Raw genomic sequence first — 16,896 nt, forward strand, 5'->3', positions numbered from 1 at the left:
AGGAGCTAACTAACAGAGCGCCAGTGGCCAAAGCTGCAACCATTTGGACAAAAAAATAAAGTAGTATCTGATTATAATACAAAGCATAAAATAGAACTAAGTCCATACTGATAAAAAATTGATTGAATAACCAATAAATGAAGAGACAAATCTGGGCAGAAGAATTCCAAATAACTTATGTAGATACTTCACCCTCAAGTGAGGCTACCCATACTGACTTCTTTCCAAAGAGTACAGCAAAGGAAGGAGGAAAGGGGAGAAAAGTTACTTTACAGTGAAGAAGCATGAGAAACACTACACCTCAGCCAGATGTTCAAGTTCAACATCAACCGTTATAAATCATGTGAACAGTGTGTGTATTTGATATGAGGTGACAAAAATGACACTTTATCTCTGTGGTTTTTCTTCCCAAAACACATAATCCCAATCTAACCATGAGAAAATCATCAGACAATCTCCAATAGAGGGACACTCTACAAAATATCTAACCAGTGCTCTTCAAAGCTGTCAAAGTCATCAAAATCAAGAAAAGTCTGAAAAATGATCACAGCCAAGAGGAGCCTAATGAGACATGATGACTAAATGGAACGTGTGTACTGGATAGGATCCTACAACAGAAAGAGGACATTAGGTAAATAAAAAAGGAATTTGAATGATGTATGGGCTTTAGTTAATAAAAATGTATGGATTTCTTAATTATAATTAATGTACCATACTAACGTAAGATGTTGGCCAAGAAAACTGGTGTGAGGTAAATGGAAACTCTCTCTACTAGTTTCTCAATGTTTCTATAAATCTAAAACAAATTTTAAAATTAAAGTATTTAAAATTTAATAGCTAATTTTAACATTAGCCCTAAAAGCAGAATATGTAACGCAGCCCCCAAATCAGTTCATTAATGGTTCTTTACTCATAGGGTAACCAGAGGCCAATCTTTAACTGCAACCAATGGATAAGAATGAGCAGAGACAACTGCATAAACACCTAGCAATGAGAAGAATATGAGGAAGCACTGGTGGTTCAGTGGTAGAATTCCTACCTCCCACACAATGGAAGAATATTTGTTTCATAGGTAAGCAATGTTTTCATTCTAAGCAATGTAATTGTGTTATAGATAGTAAATCTGATATTTTGTATTAAAAGTAAATGGAGTTTTTAAAAAAACAGAAAAGAAAAGAGAATTATTAGTTACAGAGAAATACTTCAGTGACAGAATCCACATAGTAAAGTGAATAAAGTGCCAGAGACTTGGAAAGCAGCTACCATGGTGCCATGCCGAAAGGTTCTAGAGTAGTTAGCTCATTACACATGTGGGTGTGCAGAAATATAAAGAAGCAGTTTCAACTAAGTAGTCAACTAAATTCGTCGTTCAAGCCACACATGACACTGTTTGTCAAGTAATTTATAATATATCTATTTCTCTTTTTACTTATTAGAGTAATACCTTCACTAATCTTCTATTTCCAAGAACTAAATTATTCCACACAAAAGACTTTTACAGCTTATTATAACTCTCTAAGTGTGAAAAGTCTAAATATTTTAACTCTTCTTATGGAAGTCTTTTCAAAGATATACAAATATCTATGATCTTAAATAGGACACACGTAGAAAATGTGTTTGTTGATGACTGAGGGCCGCCCTTATAGACAACAAAAAATATTATGCTGTAATTGTTGGATAGATATTCAACTGTTTTATCCCTAAATTAAATGGTCCAGACTATGCTTTATCACTAATACCTTTCTAATTCTCTTTCTGGTTCACTAAAATTTCATCTTCTGCTTCATTTTGACTCAGATAGCCCCTCCCCATTCTCTACTTTGCTGCCTTAAAATAATGATATGCTCGGAAATCAGATACACAAACTCACTTAACCTCTGGCTACATGAATAGAGAGGATGTTGTTGACAAGAACCTGAGGGCTATTCTTGGATACAGGATGAAAGTGCACATGTTAGAGAAGAGTGTGAAATAGTAACTTGCTCACCTGGTTGTCATGTAGCAGTAAAATTTATCCCCCCACACATCTCGGGAAAAAAAATTGATTGGTGGGAACAGGAGAATGGCCTAGTGTTACAAAACTGTAAGTATAATTAAAAGGAACATCTACCAATAACAAGTAGTAATTATCATCCACTCACCATTATCGCACAACAAGGAATAAATTTTAAAACATTCATAAGAAGAGAAGGAGAATTTCAGAATAGCTGTCCTTTAAGTAAATTAACCTTTATTAATAATCAGGTTGGTCCAGAGTGGGAGAAAATTTTGCAATCTATCCATCTGACAAGGGTCTAATATCCAGAATCTACAAGGACCTTAAACAAATTTACAAAATGGAAAAAAAAAAAACATTAAAATGCAAGCAAAGGACATGAACAGACACTTCTCAAGAGAAGACATGCATGTGGCCAACAAGCATATGAAAAAAAGCTCAACATCACTGATGATTAGAGAAATGCAAATCAAAACTACAATGAGATACCATCTCATGCCAGTCAGAATGGCAATTTGTTAGAAAGTCAAGAAATGACAGATCCTGGCAAAGTTGTGGAGAAATAGTAATGCTTTTACAGTGTTGGTGGGAATGTAAATTAGTTCAACCATGTGGAAGATGGTGTGGTGATTCCTCAAAGATCTAGAACAAAAAAACCATTTGACCCAGCAATCTCATTACTGGGTATATACCCAAAGGAGTATAAATCATTCTATTACAAAGACAAATGCACACATATGTTCATTGCAGTGCTATTCACAATAGAAAAGACATGGAATCAACCCAAATGCCCATCAGTGATAGACTGGATAAGAAAAATGTGGTATATATACATAATGGAATATTATGCAGCCATAAAAAGAAATAAGATCATGTCCTTTACAGGGACATGAATGAACCTGGAGCCATTGTCCTCAGCAAACTAATGCAGGGACAAAAAACCAAACATCACATGTTTTCACTTATAAATGGGAGCTGAACTATGAGAACACATAGACACAGAGACGGTAAGAACACACAGTGAGGCCTGTCAGGGGGTGGGGGTGGCAGAAGGGTGAGCATTAGGAAAAATAGCTAAAGCATGTTGAGCTTAATAACTAGGTAACGGATTGATAGGTGGAGCAAACCACCACGGCACATGCCTACCTATGTAACAAACCTGCACATCCTGCAAATGTACCCTGGAACTTACAAATCTTAAAAAATCAGATTGGACTCTGCTTTTCACAACCCAACAGCCCTAACTATTACATTCTATAAAGCATAAAGTACTGTGTGTAGCACATACAAAGTGCTCAAAATACAATAACTGTAGTGGCAGTTGTCTGACCCCCTACATGAGGTAGGCACTTCCTTACTGACTTCAAAACAGTTCTGCTCTAATAGTCCAGTTCAAAAGGTGGACCGACTTTGACAAGGCTTACTTCACCCCTCTGTTGGAGGTCTCTGTGGTTCTGACCAAAGAGGTGAAAGTCTTGCCTTTGGCTCTGACCCATTTCTCTATTTGCCTTAATCACATTTGTGAGCCAGTTGTTAGTCTATTCCCATTCTTTGGGAAGGCTCCACTTCACCTAGCAGGTGGCTAGAAATGTAAGCCTCATTTTCTTGAAACCTGGGAGTAGTATCTAGTCAGATTCATGTAAGAACCAGAAGCAAACTCTCGGTCTTTCCTTATGTGAGGGGTTATAACCAATTCTAAGGTGCCATGCATAGTTTATGAAAGCATGGCTTACCTTCAGCAGAGTGACTCAAATGAAAAGAACTGATGATAGTAACACCTGTCAAGGATTGGAGCAATGGGAATTATCTGCATGACTGGCATGACTGGTAGGAGTGTAAATTGATGTAACCACTTTGAAAAACTGTTTGGCAGCATCAACTACAGCCAAATATATGCACAACTATGACTAGTAAATCCCATATATGAATGTGTACCCAACAGAAATGAGTGCTTATGTCCACCAAAAGAAATGTTCAAGAACTTTCATAGCACCTTATTAATAAAACTAAAAACACCCAGTAATGAGATACTAGGTCAAATGGTGTTTCTGGTTGCAGATCTGTGAGGAATTGCCACACTGTCTTCCACAATCATTGAACTAATTTATACTCCCATCAGCAGGGTAAAAGCATTCCTATTTCTCCACATTCTCTCCAGCATCTGTTGTTTCCTGACTTTTTAATGATCACCATTCTAACTGGCATGAGATGGTATCTCATTGTAGTTTTGATTTGCATTTCTCTAATGACCAGTGATGATGAGCTTTTTTTCATATGTTTGTTGGCCGCATAAATGTCTTCTTCTGAGAAGTGTCTATTCATATCCTTTGCCCACTTTTTAATGGGATTTTTTTTCTTGTAAATTTGTTTAAGTTCTTTGTAGATTCTAGATATTAGCCCTTTGTCAGATGGATAGATTGCAAAATTTTCTCCCATTCTGTAGGTTGCAGTATAAATCATCCTACTATAAAGACACATGCACACATATGTTTACTGCAGCACTGTTCACAATAGCAAAGACTTGGAACCAACCCAAATACCCATCAATGATAGACTGGATAAAGAAAATATAGCACATATACATCATGGAATACTATGCAGCCATAAAAAAGGATGAGTGCATGTCCTTTGCAGGGACATGGATGAAGCTGGAAACTATCATTCTCAGCCAACTAACACAAGAACAGAAAAGCAAACACTGCATGTTCTCACTCATAAGTGGAAGTTGAACAATGAGAACACATGGACACAGGGAGGGAAACATCACATACCAGGGCCTGTCACAGGATTGGGGGCTAGGGAGGGATAGCATTAGGAGAAATACCTAATGTAGATGATGGGTTGATGTGTGCATCAAATCACCATGGCATGTGTATACCTATGCAAGAAGCCTGCACATTCTGCACATGTATCCCAGAACTTAAAGTATGCTTTTTTTTAAAGTAACAACAACAACAACAACAAAACTGAAAACAATGCAAATGTCTGTCAATAGTAGAATAGATTGTGATTATAGTAATTCATTGTAATATAACTTGGCAATGAAAAGATCAATTGCTGCATCAAGCAACAACAAAGATGAATCCACAGACAAAAGAGTCATGACACAAAGAGGGCACACACCATTAAGGTTCTATCATGTGAACTTTAAAAACAGTCAACAAGAGCTGGTGATAATAGAAGTCAAGGCTGTGCTTGCCATGGAGATACTGCAGTGGGAGATGACTTCTCCGTGGCTACACATGTACTATTTCTTGATCTGGGTGGTGGTATAAGGGTGTATACATACTTATTATCAACTGCACATTTAAAATATAAGCACTTCTTATATGTAAGTTATTGGTCAACAAAGAAAAACATGTTGCAAAGTAAATTTGCTTTTTTTTTAGACAGGGTCTCACTCTATCACTCAGACTGGAGTGCAGTAGTGTGATCACAGCTCACTGCAGCCTTGACCTGGGTTCAAGTGATCCTCTCACCTCTGCCTCCGGAGTAGCTGGGACCACAGGTACACCTCCATGCCCAGTTAATTTTTATATTTTTCATAGAGATGGGGTTTTGCCATGCTACTCTAGCTGGTTTTGAACTCCTCAGCTGAAGCGATCCTCCCGAAGTTCTGAGATTACAGGCATGAGTCATTATGCCTGGCCAAATTTGCTTTATTTAAAAAAAAAAAACAAACCTGGTCTTCAAAGTGACAGATTAACGTCATATCCTGGTTCTGCCTTTTTGTTGTGTGACCTTGGGCAACCTCACCAGCTTATTAAATCTCACTTTTTTCATTTATAAAATAGGGTTGTTTCTTTCTTGTGCCGTGCTTTTTATGTTAAATAAGTCCATGTATATCTATTAGATTGGTGCAAGAGTAATTGCAGTTTTTGCCATTACTTTTAATACCCCATTGTTTTGTACTTGTTACGGGCTAATAAATGTTACTTCCCTTCCCCCTCCTGTCCCAATGGACTGGCTTCATAGTTCCTGTCTGTTGTCTTTGGGAGGCCACCAAATCTCAAAGCTATTTATAGGGAAACGACGATTGAGCTACCCTAGCTCAAAATGTAATCCAGTCTTCCCTAGATCAGATGGCCAAACCACATTTTTCTGTAGGTCTATCCATCCATCCATCCGTCCATCCCTCCCATCAACACTGACTGAGTGGCTACTTTGTGTCAGACACCGTAAGTACTGGGAAACACTGCTGAATAAAGCCGCCATGGTCCCTGCATTTGGGAAATACAGCGTCATGGGGAAGACAGGCAATAAACAAATAAATCCATAATTACCAATTGTTACATAAAGTGCTATAAGGAAGAGGGAGAATCAAGGGACAAAGAAGGCCTCTCAGAGGATTTAACATTTAAGATGAGAACTGAAGTTGGAAGATCAGCCAGTCACTGGAAGATCAGAGGGAAAGCTCCCGCAGTATCCTATCATTGCAGTCCTATAAACATCCAAAATAATTACAGAGTATACATGAAAGACAGAATCGCTGCCAAGGAGAATCTTCTCACATGTGAACATTGTAACATCTATTATGTTTCTCTGAAGAGTTTTGGCCTACTTCCTGTTCCTTAGAAGTTAGACAACCAGAAAAGTAGGTTCCCACTGTAATAATATACACTTATTTGAAGAATGAGTTACAGAGATGGGACATAATGGAAACTAAAGGTGAAAACAGGTAAGCAGTACTTAGATTATAGTGCAGTATCCTGAAAAGAAATGGGATTTATAGTCTGAGTTCAAATTTTGTCTTCACTCACTCCCTATATGGCCTTAAGTAAGTCACTCAAACTCTGTGAGCAAGAATTTTTCTCATCTGAGAAGTGAGAATAATGATTCAAGGTTGTGTTCCAAGAATTAAATAAAATGACGAATACATTGCATCTTACATATAAATGTATTGCCCTGCTTTACTTAGAACATTCCTCTGTGTCATTTCATTATAAAAACAATTAATTCTTTATACTTTTAGTTCTTCAGTCTTACTACAGAAATGTCAACTTTTAGAAACAGCAAGTACATTCCTTTCTCTTAAATATCTTCCTCTAACCTTAGCTCTTGGTTTGCAATCCTTAGTTCTGTGCTAAATCTTACTACTTTACGTGGTAAATCATTCTTGATTTTCCTAAATCCCCACCTGAAACCTCCTCAGGCAATCTGGGCAGCAGCAGGAAGTGAGTATGGCCCAGCCACGTGGGGAGTCATGAACACTGTTTTGGGGCTTCTGGTGCTGCACACACCTGCAGGTAAGATAGCCATGGGGCTCGGCCTGGCTTGCCATCTGGACTTTGGATCCTCCAGACAAATTATGTTTCCCTTTCTTCTGCATTGTCTGCAGCTACTCTGTTGTAGGGCTCCTATAATGCTTCAGGCAAGGGGTGGGGTGAGAGAGAAGAGAATGCACACAGGGAAGTGTTCTCTCTGGAGAGTCTTCTCTGTTAGGGGTGGCTCAAAAGGGCCCACAATCTTCACTCCTAGACTGAGCCCTGACCTCTGATGGACAAATCACTCTCACGACCTCTGTTCTCATCTGTAAAATGGGATAATACTAGCTTTGCTAACAGTAATCCCTGGATTGTTGAGGCTCAGATAAGTCATTGCAATGTGAAAGCTCTATATTGACTAAAATGCTGTACAGACATCAAGTGTTATTAATATGTATATATATCCTGTGCCACATTCAGCATGTGGGATTGACCCAGAAGCTTTCAGACCTACTCAGGACTGAGCTACTAGAAGGGGATTTTTCTAGGTCAATGAGTAATGGAAAGTGTCTCAAATATATTGCCTGTTTTTACTGTGAAAGGACAACCTCAGAGATAGACTTCATAGGAAGAAGAATGCAAGGATTGATAATCATATACAAAACTAGCCTATTCTGATACTTTCTGTGATTTATTTGGGCAAATTATAAAATGTGCTGTCAGCTTAGGTTAAACAAAGCTCACTGAATTAATGGGAACTGATCAAATCTTTATTTCTGCAATTTCCTGTTCTTAGCAGGAAGGAAAAAAAAATGCCCCGGGTGAGTGACAGGAAGAAATAAAGACAACTGATTTTATGCCGATGGAGCGTCTCTCAAGTAGACCAAGATAATCATATGCATTAAAAAGATGCATCCGTAGTTTAGGCTTGCAAGAAATAGATTAACATTGGTCATTCATGTGCCGATTTTTAAATTTCTCAACCTGTTCTCAAGGTAGGGTGTACTGATTTATGCTTTTCTGTGGATTTCTACTATACATACACCTTTCTGCTGAGGAGTTAACTGTGGAAATATGAGATGAGAGGAAATAGCAGTGGGTTGCTCTCCTTGTATGTTTTCCCTAAATTATTTCAAGACATTGCTTCAAAGAATCCTTAATCTGTGGTAGTATTTAAATTGCAGAATAGGATGCTTTTTCCAGTCAAAATTAATTTAAATTTCTAATAATTCTAGTTAGCATGAAATGGGAAGATCTGAAAGGCTGAACTGACCTGCACACTTTTCACCTTTGATGTCTAGCAATAAGGTAGTAACTAGACTGTAATAGAAATGCATTACAATTTGATTGCAAAAATTGTAGAAGGCAGAACTATTCCAGGCACTAGCAGGTCAAACAAAAAAGAGTCATATTTTATATGTTATATTAAATAATAATGAAAAGTAACCTAATAGGAACCAGTTCCAAAATCCTTTCTGGATAATTTGGTACATTTGAAATCTCGTGTGCTTTTCATGCCTCTTTTAAGCACTCTATAAAACAAAATTCTCTCAAATGTGTTAGAACGCTTCTGTTTTGATTGGCTCAGAGAGGCTGGAGGTACTTGAAATGATTTATAATGAACTAAGCACATGGCATGGCGTCACCAGGCAGTCTCTTCAGAGCCTCTTGCCCATTTTATAGAAATTGCATAGCTGGGAAGTAACACAATGAAAATCTTACACTCTGCTTGTTGAAAGTTGGATCACAATTCTGAAGTCTAAGTAAAAAGTTTATAGAATGAACTTTTCTTTTCATCTTTCAAAAAGCTAGGTGTTTTAATTTATTTGTATTATTGTTTGTTTTCTGTTTTCTTTTTTTTTTTGAGACAGGGTTGCCCAGGCTGGAGTGCAACAGTGCAATTATAGCTCACTGCAACCTTGAACTCCAGAGCTCAAGCAGTACCCCTGCTCCAGCCTCCTAAGTAGCTAGGACTACAGGTGCATGCCACTATACCTGCCTAATTTACTTATTATTATTATTTTTTGTAGAGACAGGGTTTCACCATGTTGCCTAGGCTGGTCTCAAACTCCTGGCCTCAAGTGATCCTCCTGCCTCAGCCTCCCAAAATGCTGGGATTACAGGCATGAGCCACCACGCCTGGCTGTTGTTGTTTTTTTTTCCTATGGCATATAAAGCAAAGGGTACATTTATTTTGCTTTCTTCTTATTTTAGTTAACCATGGTTTATTTGTAGAATTTCAGAAAGGTCGATTAATGTAAAAGAAGTCAAGATACACAACCACAGAAGTTAACTAAGAAATCAGTTTTTCATAGGACCAGTCAGAGTTCTTAACTGCAAGCAATTAAACATCTCTGGATGTCTGAAGCTGAAAAAAATGTATTTAAAGGATATTAAGTAGTTCACAGAAAGGAGATCCAGGCTGGAGAACCAAAGTCAGGACAAGATAACTAGAGAAACATCCAAAGCCATGTCTGTGGATTGTTCAGGTGAAGATGACGCTATTGCCCAAGCTAAGGATTCTACACTGCAGCTTGTGCCGTGGACACAGGAGATGCCACTAGAACTGCTGCTTCCAGGACCTGATCACTCTGCTACCGCTCCTTCTGTCTCAGCGTTCTTCATGGCCCAGCCTCACTAGCTCCAGATTCAAGTGCATATGTGTGATTGGTTGATGGAACGTAAGGTAACTGCTCCTCCCAAACTGCAAGGAGTATATTTGCCACTTTCACTGTCATGGACTCAAAGGTGAGGAATTCTCTAAACACTGATGGGGTTAAGACACAGGGTGGCTATAGAAGAGCAAATGTCCCAGTCTTGAAAGAGCAAACTGGTCACTATGATGAGAACTGGTTCTGAAGCTATTTGGTTCTCAAACTTTCTACACTCAAATATTATTCAGGACCTCAAAGAGTTTTGGTTGATGCAAGTTATATCTACACAGGTAATGGTAAATGCAGTAAATATGGTAATCTAATAAGGATGGTCCATAGGACATGGCTAGTATGGTCAATACTTACTGTATTAGACATTAAAGGAGAGGCCAAGCGTGGTCGCTCATGCCTGTAATCCCAGCACTTTGGGAGGCCGAGGCAGTCAGGTCAACTGAGCTCAGAAGTTCAAGACCAGCCTGGGCAACATGGTGAAACCCTGCCTCTACAAAAAATACAAAAATTAACCAGGCGCGGTGGTGTGTGCCTGTAGTCCCAGCTACTCAGAGGCTGAGGCATGAGAATTGCTTGAGCCAAGGAGGCGGAAGTTGCAGCAAACCCTTGTGCTACTTGCACTCCAGCCTGGGTAACAGAGCAAGACCCTGTATCAAGAAAAAAAAAAGATAAATTTTAAAAATATTTATTAGTGTATTTAAAATAACAATTACACGTTAACATAAGAACGTGTTTTGTGAAAAATAGCTATTAATATATAATTGAAAATGAACAAACAAAATAGTAATAAGCAAAACATTGTTTTACATTTTTGTAATCTCTTTCAGAAGACAGTTGGATTTTCATATATGCTTCTATGATCATCTGCTGTGATATCGCACATCCTGTAGTCTCTGAAAAACTCCATCATACACTTGTGAGAAATAACATAGAAAAAGGTAAATAGCATTTTAGTACCACTATGAAAATAGTTTTGATCCTGAAGACTCCTGAAAAGGTGTTGAGATCTCTCCTTACCACAGTTTGAAACTGCTAGATGAAAGATTTACTTTGTGATTAAAATCAGATGATATACATTATATTGAAACACAATTTTCTGGATCTCTTTCTGCATTCCTGTCACATAAACTTTTATCTGACCTGGAAATTTTGATTGGAGGTTGATATTGAATTGAACCTGCATCAAATTACTAATAAAATGGTGTTTTGAATAGACTGCAAAAATAATAGCAGGGCTATATTTTGATTATTTTATTAGTTCTACATTCTCTAAATTTGAATATTTGAAGCAATGACAGACTCATTCATTTTTCTAAGCAAAGCCTTTTATTTTAGAACAGTTTGATTCATACCCAGCCAACTTCCCTTTTTGCTATGGTATCTTACATTAGGAAGGGTGCATTTGTCACAACTGATGAACCAATATTAATATGTTATTATTAAATAAGAATTTCCTTAGTTCTTGCCTAACATCATTTTTCTTCCCAGGATCTCACCCAGGATATCACACTACACTTAGTCATCACATCTCCTCAGGTTTTTCTTGGGTGTAATTATTTCTCAGACTTCCCTTGGTTTTGATGGCCTTGACAATTTTGAGGAGTACATGTCAGGTACTTCATAGATTGTTCCTCAACTTGGATTTGCTTAATGATTTTCTCCTGGTTGCACTGGGGTTACGGGTTCTTAGGAGGAAGACTGCACAGGCAAACATCATACTTATCACGTTATATTAAGGGTACATAGCAACATAACTTATGACTATTGACATTAACCTTGATCATCTGGCTTGAGGTAGGTTTCATCAGGCTTCTCCACCCTGAAGTTGTTCTCTTCCCATCTCTTCCTATATTTTAGTCTTTGGAAGAAAGTCATTATGGCCAGCCCACACTTAAGGAGTGGGGAGTTATACTCCACCGACTTGAGGGTGGAGTATCTGCATAAATTATTCATATTTCTTCTGTATGGAAGATTTGTCTGTTATTTCAACTATTTATTTATATCAATACGAGTTCATAGATATTTATTTTATACTTTGGATTATAGTCTACTACTGCTTTATTTCTTGTGTTGCTCAAATTGTCCTAGCTTTGGCCATTGCAAGCTCTTTCACTTGGCTCCTGGGTCCCTTCCCTTTGAATGCCCCCATTATTTCGTGGTGGTGTTTGCTTGCACTTCCTTCATTCTGGACTACAAGATACTTCAGGCCTATCTGTATATTTCCATCCTCAGTCATAGAAGCAGCCAATTCTCCAAGGAGCTTTGATTTCTTTTCTTAGAGAATGGTAGTAGAAACTAAGACCTGAGTGCTAAGTATGCTGTTGTTTCTGAGGTGTCATTACTTTTAGGCAATGTTAGCTGATAGAGCAAGGAGCTATACATGAGCATACAAACCCATGTATATATATACACATAACCTTCAAATATTTCTATATGTAAACATCTGTATCTATATTAAGCTAAATAGGAGTTTTGACCAGATGTCTCCAACTCTGATCCATTGCCATGGCGATCATTTTAGCCCTCTTTGCATTCTTTATATACTTGCAAAGTTATATTAACAATAAAGCAATTTTTGAATGGTAGATATGAGAGGAAACAAAAGGCTGAAAAGAACAAGAACTCCAGGAACTAGATGAATGAAACACCCAAGAATGTGTGCTCTTTTGCTCATAGCTAGTTAGTAAGTAGCCACACAGTAAAAGTCTGTGTAGGCTGGGTGTGGTTGCTCATGCCTGTAATCCTGACGCTTTGGGAGTCCAGGGGAAAGTAGATTGCCTGAGCTCAGGAGTTCGAGACCAGCCTGAGAAAATAGCAAAACCCCATCTCTACTACAAAGAAAAAAAATAAAAAATTAGCTGGGTATGGGTCACACACCTGTAATCCCAGCTACTCTGGAGGCTGAGGCAGGAGAATCACTTGAGCCTGGGAGGCAGAGGTTGCAGTGAGCTGAGTTTGCACCACGGCACTCCAGCCTGGGTGACAGAATGAGACTCCATCTCAAAAAAAATTCAAAAAAAAAATTCTGTGTAGTAGTGGATGGAGTTGAATCCTGACTCTACTCATTACTGCTTGGATGACTGCGAGCAAGTATATAACTTCCATGTCCCTTCATTTTCTTATCTTTAAAGGAGGAAAATATAGCACTGTAACTCATAGGGGGATGTGAGGATTCGATGAACTAACATAAGCAACACATTTAGAACAGTTCCAGGCTCATTATTTATGAACTGTTGTTGCCATGTACACTATGGGGCAAGTACCTTATCTCCATTTTACAGATGAAAAATAGAGGCACAGATCTCACAGCTAGTAAATTACAGGACCATTCTCTCATAGTCTGTGACCTTTTAAGAGTTTCTGAACAGCTCTGAACTTAATGCTTTTTCTGTAAAAGTGAAGCTATGAAATGCTGCTCTATAAATCTAAAGGTAAGGCCAAGAATCTTTGAATATTCTCAATATCAGGAATACTGTGATAATCAGGAATAGTATCACTTTTCACATTACTAACGCCTTTATGCCACAAAATGGCTCAACTTTCAGAGTACATTGGCCTTCTCGATGCTCATGGTGTCACCTTACACCAGTTGACTAAAGATCACTCCTAACAAGGGAGTTGCTGGGGATTAAAAGTTGGCTCTGCCGTATCTATACCTGCTACTGCCTGCTGTAAGAAGACTCTCTCAGTGAAGGGTTTTGAAGCTTTATTCTTCCTTACCTGCCATGTTTCCCAGAGAATGTGATAGCAGGTTGTCATTCACAGTATATGCAGAGGAAGTTTCATAGCAAAGTGAAAAAGGAAAAGATTTATTAGGCCAGGCGCGGTGGCTCAAGCCTGTAATCCCAGCACTTTGGGAGGCCGAGGCTGGTGGATCACGAGGTCAAGAGATCGAGACCATCCTGGTCAACATGGTGAAACCCCGTCTCTACTAAAAATACAAAAATTAACTGGGCATGGTGGCACGTGCCTGTAATCCCAGCTACTCAGGAGGCTGAGGCAGGAGAATTGCCTGAACCCAGGAGGCGGAGGTTGCGGTGAGCCAAGATCGCGCCATTGCACTCCAGCCTGGGTAACAAGAGCAAAACTCCGTCTCAAAAAAAAAAAAAAAAAAAAAAAGATTCATTAAAGAGAGCTAGTGGGCGTTACCTACTCAAATCAAACAGACGGCACCCTATATTTATACCTGTATTTATTTATTTGCACCACTTGGTATCTACTTTAACACTAGTGACTAATTTCTTCATCTCACATGGCCTGCTAGACTCTACATTTGTTGACCTTAGAGCTTCATTCTGAACCTTGGTGTCTCCACTAGATAGATTCTGAAAGGAAAAGCAGTCACCACCCTCTCTCCTTTCCTTTACAATGACATTTTTTCCCCAATGACCCCTCCTAGCATTAACCATAAGATTTGAGGGAATCAACAGTATCTTACAAAGCCATTTGACAAATATTTACATAGAGCTCACAATGTCTTGAGCATCTTGCTAGTCACAGAGTGCAGTAGTGTGCAGACAAATACAGTCCTTCTGCTTGGGGAGGTGGCGAACCACTGCTAAATAATAACAGCTTGTAGGAACGGAACCAAGGGTTTACTCTTGTTAGGCACTGTTCTTAGTATGCATTATCCCGTTTAAATCTCATGGAGGTAGCTATTATTATTATCCCCATTTTACAGATGAGAAAACTGAGGATTGCCCAAAGTCGCACAACAAGGAGTGGGCAGAACTTGGATATGAAGGCAAGGCTGTCTGATGTCACATACTTAATCACACATATGTCTTCTCTTTCTCTCTCACAGCTTCTCATGAGGAAGAACTTTAGGGCCTGACGTGTTTGTGGCTGGAGCATAGCAGCTCTTCTTCAGCTTTGCTGCAGTTTCTACTGAATATTTTGGTTTGCAAATATAAAGGATTCTCTGAAGCACAACCTTAAACAAAGTGTGGTAGACAGCTGGGAGAGGACAACTGCAGACAGAAAAATGTGGCCGGATGCTCTGGGGGTGGGTGGCAGCAATATTCAGCCAGGTGGCTCCAAGGAGAGGAAGCAGTGACGCATTGAGGTAAGAGAGCTGACAGATGAAACCACACAGACCCCAAGGCAGAGTGGAAAGAGGTGCCTTAAATCTTGCAGGGTGTGCTTTTATCAAGTTATGAAAGTGCAGTTGGGATACAGGTTTGCTTTCTGTTGCCCATATCATCAGAGTGATGATTCAGATAGATTTAAAAATTATTTTATCCTGAAATATGTCTGATGTGAAGAGGTGAAAATAACATCTTAGGATTAAGAGTCAGGAGACCTAAATTATTGTTCAGATATGCACCATCTAGTTTAGGTGTGTGAACTTTTGCAAGTCCTCTAACTTCTCTGAATGTAGATTTCTTCCTTTCTAAAACAAGGGAGTTGGGTTACTGAGCCGCAAGAAATTTTCTGCTTCCAGACTGCTCTGATTGTCTCTAGCACTGGAAATTTGGACACAATTAGAAGGCATGTTTCCAGCCCTTTAGACCTACAGTGCCTAACTCAGTAGCCACACGTGGCCATGGAACACTTGAGATGTGGCTAACATGACTAAATTTTCAAATTTATTTCATTGTCATTAAATTTAAATTAAGAAACTGGCACTATATTTAGTATTGAAATTTTTTATTTATTTTTGAGACAGAGTCTTGCTCTGTCACCCAGGCTGGAGTGCAGTGGTGTGATCTCGGCTGACTGCAACCTCCACCTCCTGGGTTCAAGTGATTCTTAGCCTCACGCTACCAAGTTGCTAGGATTACAGGCACCTGCCACCATGCCTGGAGAATTTTTGTATTTTTAATAGAGGTGGGGATTTCACCATGTTGGCCAGGCTGGTCTTGAACTCCTGACCTCAGGTGATCTGCTTGCGTCAGCCTCTCAAAGTGCTGGGATAACAGGCATGAGCCACTGCACCTGGCGTGAAAAACTTTAGTATGTTCAAAACAACTTAGGAATGTGAATCTGCTTTTTGCAACAGTAAATTTTGTAAAATCTAAATACAGATCAAGTGTTTCCGATGAAAATTTGGCACCTGAATTGGGACATGCTGTAGGTATAAAATACACACCAGATTTAAGACAATATTAAAAAAGGAAGTAAAATGTCTCATAATTTTTATGTTGATTACATGTTGAAACAACATTTTAGAAATATTGGGTTAAATAAATTGTTAAAGTTAATTTTATCTGTGTTTACTTTTAAAAATGAACTACTAGAATATTGACCAATGCACGTGGCATTTCTTTTGGACAGTTTTTACAGGACAGGTTATACTTTGTAAAGTGCAGTGAGGTTGGATTGGCACACTGGCTCTAGTTGATCATAGATGTTTGGGAGAGGAAAACTGTCACTTTTTAGGGAAGACATTTGTACTCTCATCAGACAAAACTTGCCCCAATTACCTTTGCTAATAGTGTTTCAAGAGAGTCAGAGGATGTGAGGTCTCTTAGAGTCTCTCTGGTTCTCAATGCTTCCAAAATTGCAATGTGCTATAGACACCATGGGTAAATGTACTGTGACATCTCCATCTGAATATACCTGGTATTCGTGCCTCCAGAGAGGGCATCTGTTTGGAGGTGAATGTCTCCATTCAATGAGCACCCCTGTTGGGTGGAGAGGTTTGAGCCATGCCCCTTCAGAGCTGTTGGCCTTGCCTATGTCTGGCTACCTTTAGCCTGACCACAGGTTTCCGGTGTATTCAGTTCTAGACAGGTAGTAGAGCTTGTTTTGCTCTTTCCACATGAATTCTTCAGAAGGAGGGTGTGTCAGTGGCAAGAGTTTTGAGTTTGAGGCCTTCTTAGTGCAAAACCCTCCTTTTCTGCATCTATAGGAGTAAACATGGAACTGGTGAGAATCACTTTCCCTGATCATCATGTAGTCAGTATGTGGTGACTGACCTGCTGTGATTGGAGAAGGTCCCTTCCCTGGACAGAATATGGTGAGTGCCGTGGCGTTATCAGGGAGGATCCACATCCCTGGCCACATGTGGTAAAGCTACTTGCAGTGA

At 39.0% G+C, this 16,896-nt stretch overlaps 1 long non-coding RNA gene across 1 annotated transcript; it reads left to right on the forward strand.

Annotated features, from left to right (window-relative positions):
* The first annotated feature begins 5,654 nt into the window (after positions 1-5,654).
* LOC141584565 (uncharacterized) lies at positions 5,655-16,823 on the forward strand. Its single transcript, XR_012517666.1, has 3 exons — positions 5,655-9,948; positions 10,694-10,804; positions 14,671-16,823. It is a non-coding gene; the product is annotated as an uncharacterized LOC141584565 (long non-coding RNA).
* Positions 16,824-16,896: the final 73 nt, after the last annotated feature.

This window comes from Saimiri boliviensis, chromosome 5, assembly GCF_048565385.1.
Source record: "Saimiri boliviensis isolate mSaiBol1 chromosome 5, mSaiBol1.pri, whole genome shotgun sequence".
In the NCBI taxonomy this organism is placed as follows: domain Eukaryota; kingdom Metazoa; phylum Chordata; class Mammalia; order Primates; family Cebidae; genus Saimiri; species Saimiri boliviensis.